Source organism: Rhagoletis zephyria, unplaced genomic scaffold (assembly GCF_001687245.7).
Source record: "Rhagoletis zephyria isolate East Lansing unplaced genomic scaffold, Rhagoletis_zephyria_1.1 Rzeph_scaffold_00561, whole genome shotgun sequence".
Taxonomy (NCBI): domain Eukaryota; kingdom Metazoa; phylum Arthropoda; class Insecta; order Diptera; family Tephritidae; genus Rhagoletis; species Rhagoletis zephyria.
In genome coordinates, this window is record NW_016157645.1 from 116,791 (window position 1) to 120,181 (window position 3,391).

At 34.4% G+C, this 3,391-nt stretch overlaps 1 protein-coding gene across 3 annotated transcripts in view; it reads left to right on the plus strand.

Annotated features, from left to right (window-relative positions):
* The first annotated feature begins 250 nt into the window (after positions 1–250).
* The window catches only part of trc (Serine/threonine-protein kinase tricornered), an 85,210-nt gene continuing 82,069 nt past the window's right edge, over positions 251–3,391 (plus strand). For 2 of the 3 annotated variants that reach the window (XM_017612621.1, XM_017612623.1), the window contains exon 1: positions 251–475. The gene's annotated coding sequence lies outside the window, so the exon portion shown is untranslated. Of the gene's footprint in view, positions 476–536; positions 620–3,391 lie in introns of all 3 variants that reach the window. The other variant, XM_017612622.1, reaches the window with a different exon arrangement.

Sequence of the window (3,391 nt, forward strand, 5' to 3'; positions counted from 1 at the left end):
AAAGATGACTTAACATTTTCTTAATAAATTCTTCTAATATATCATATATTTTTACAATTTGACCTAGTTAAACTGCGTTCCTTGCCGAAAAATTTATAATGAAAAAAAATTGTCTGGTTTGTCAGTTTCTTGTATCCTATAATTTGGATTTGTTTGGTTTTACGTAGCATAAATCATGGCATTTCATTTTCTATGCTTGAATTAAACCGGTATACCCTAATGTGGCGTTATCGATTTCTTATGGTAGAATCTGGCAACGCTTTTTGTTCGACTTTCGTTTCTCAGTCAATATTTTCATTTTGGTTTCGAACGGGGCATATTAAAAGAAATTGGAATCAATTTCGCTTATTCGCTTTTCAAAGTTCTTTTTTTTAATAACAAAGCTATGATTTCATGTTAGCTTTTAAAGATCAAATATTATACTGGAAAATTAAGCATACGTCGGCTCAGCTTCATCTAATCTGCACATATCGAAGTACGTATTAATGCAATCAGTTTTGTTTTCTTTAGACTGATGCAAGCGTTTGTGAGATCAGGGCCGTCGAAAACATGAAGACTTCCAACTACCTGAAGGGAAGTCATATGTTTCGCATGACTCGAATTATACATATTTCCTTATGTACGTATATACATAAGTACATATCTATGTTAATTAAGAGCAATTTATTTAACTCGTTTGTTTATTTGAAATTGCAAATTATTTCAAACCGATCATATAAAGTATAAATATTTATAATCTATAGAAATAATGCACAAAAATTGTATCACCGCGTTAAATAACAAACTAACCAACATAAATTGTTTGTGTCAAAATTCACAATGTACTTTTGCAAAAACCTGGTAAGTTCTTAGTTGGATGTTAATAGTTGCGTTCCAGATGCTTCACGATTTGCAGGTTTTTACAGGAAGTCGTTCCAGGTGACCACCTTCCATAAGGTTTATTAACCCTATGGGTTCTAATCACGCGGTTAGTCGCGTGGATTACAATAGTAGTCCAACTTCTTTGGCTGCTATAATATTATATTTTAACAAAATTTTTATATTTGTTTCCAATAAATGTTTATTTATATTATTTTATACGGGTTGGGTTTAGTAGCGGCGCCAACTATTTCGGGCTATTCCGTCCACACACTTGTAGTCAAGGGTCTACCCATTATTTTAGGACCTACTTTTGTAATTTTTGCCCCGTAATATATTTAGAAATTTGGTTTGAAGTATTCTCTTTTTTGTAAAATTCTCACTGGAGCGGCAGCCCAAGGTTTACCACGCAGAAAGGGAATTACAGTTATCTCATCCTTTCCCAGGAGAATTCTATTTGGTAAGGATTATAATCCTAAAGCGCGGCCAGAGGCCGCCTACGCAGAAAGCAGGTCTATTCTAAAATACTATCATATTGCTTCTTCAACAACTATTTTTAATTAACTTTTTTTTATTCAAAATCGCCCGATATCCAACTTGGCATAATTTCTTTTATTCAAAAATCCCACGTGTTTCTGTTAGTTTCTGCTCAGTTTGCCTAAGAAAATACCTGGTTTTCCCCATTTTCAAACGGTTCCCTAGGGGGCTGTGGGAGGATCCCAAGAGGGGGACGCCTTTTTAAGAAAGTGGGACTGTCCTCTTTCTAGTGGGCGGTGATTTGGGGGCCCGCCCTTCCCCCTCCGCCCCACCCCAAAAACGATCGGTCAGATACTAAGCATTTCCCTTTTATACGTCTGGAATATATTTTGACTTTGGTTTTATCTAACTTTTATGACAGGCAATGCTTGTTGTTTTGAGCCGTTTAATAGAAGGTTCTTAAAAATTATTGCAATTTCAAAGTATGCAATAAAAATAGCATAAACAAGCGATGCTCTCATCTCTCATATGATACTTACATGCATATTTATTTACCACGATTGAGAGAAAATGTATTCTATCATTCTTGCATATTTACTACGTGTTTGGAAAATTTTTCTTGTGGACTTCGCCGAAAGCAATTTTCTGGCATGTCGGCTGGTGGAGGCTGTAAATCTTTTCTATACCAAGTAGATACGTCCTCGACGCTCAACTTCTCTTGACATAATTAGTAATCGGTGTTCAGTTTGCAGTTTTACTAGCTCCCAAGCAATAATTTCCAAACTATAAAACAATTAAGCTTATCTTCATCTTCTTCATCCATAGAACTATCCTCTGTTTCCAAAGGTATCTTTTTTGCATCAGACATTTCAATTTCCATGTAAAACAACATAACTTTCTCTATAGAGAAATAATTGTTGTACATAGTGAATAGCCTTAATATTACTTATGAAACAAAGTTAAATTCTTAGATATGCGAAAATAGCCAAATACAAAACAAAAAGTAAATGTTAATTTAAGGAAACACTGAAATGTATAGACCCGAAATCGTTTGAATTTGCATTACAAAAAAGTCATAAAATTCAATGCTAATTTAAAATGAGCAAAGTTAATTTTTTTTTGGAATTAAGATTTGTTTTTTAGAATTATAAAACTTATCTCAGTGTTCAAACAGACAAACTTACAAATTGTGCACTTGGCAAAAAATGTTACGTAATTAGTAGAGCTCTTGATATTCGATTAATCGAATATTCGAATTATTCGAATATGATGCTATTCGAATAGTAAAATTCGATTAGCAGTATTCGAATAATCGCACACCATCGATTATTCGAATAATTGATCGTTTTCAATTATTCGAATAATAACTGGTGCGCGATTATTCAATTTTTGAAATATATGTAGCTATGTATACATATGTATGTACGTAAACATTTAAATAAATTGAAATGTATGAATGAAGTGAAAACGATACAAAAATAAAATACATAGATTGTGTATAAACCTGTAAAAAAGCAGAGAGAATAATTCGTTAGAAATAGATGTCTATGTTGTCAAGGCATTCCTGGTGTATCAAAATGACAATTCAAAAAATAATTATCAAAAAAGAAAGTACAATTCAAGGCGAATTTATATAAGGCGGTGTTACTAGCTCAGCTGATTTTGTGTATGTGTTTCGCCGCACGGCTTCTGATATCAAATTGAAAAATTTTGTTTGAATTTCTACACACACTCTTACAGATTTTGACAGTTTATGCCGCCAAAGCAAAAACAAAATACATGTAAATTTTTGTTTTTGTACTCCTGCTATCTTCTTCTTCTTCTTCTTTTTTGGCGCTGTAACCGCCTAAGCGATTTTGGCCGAGTTCAGCAAAGCACGCCAGTCGTTTCTCCTCTGTGCCAACTGACGCCAATTGGAAACGCCAAGTGAAGCCAAGTCCTTCTCCACCTGATCTTTCCATCGCAGTGGGGGCCTCCCTCTTCCTCTGCTCCCACCAGCGGGTTCCGAGATGAATACTTTCAGAGCTGGAGCGTCGGGGGTTATTCGAACGACATG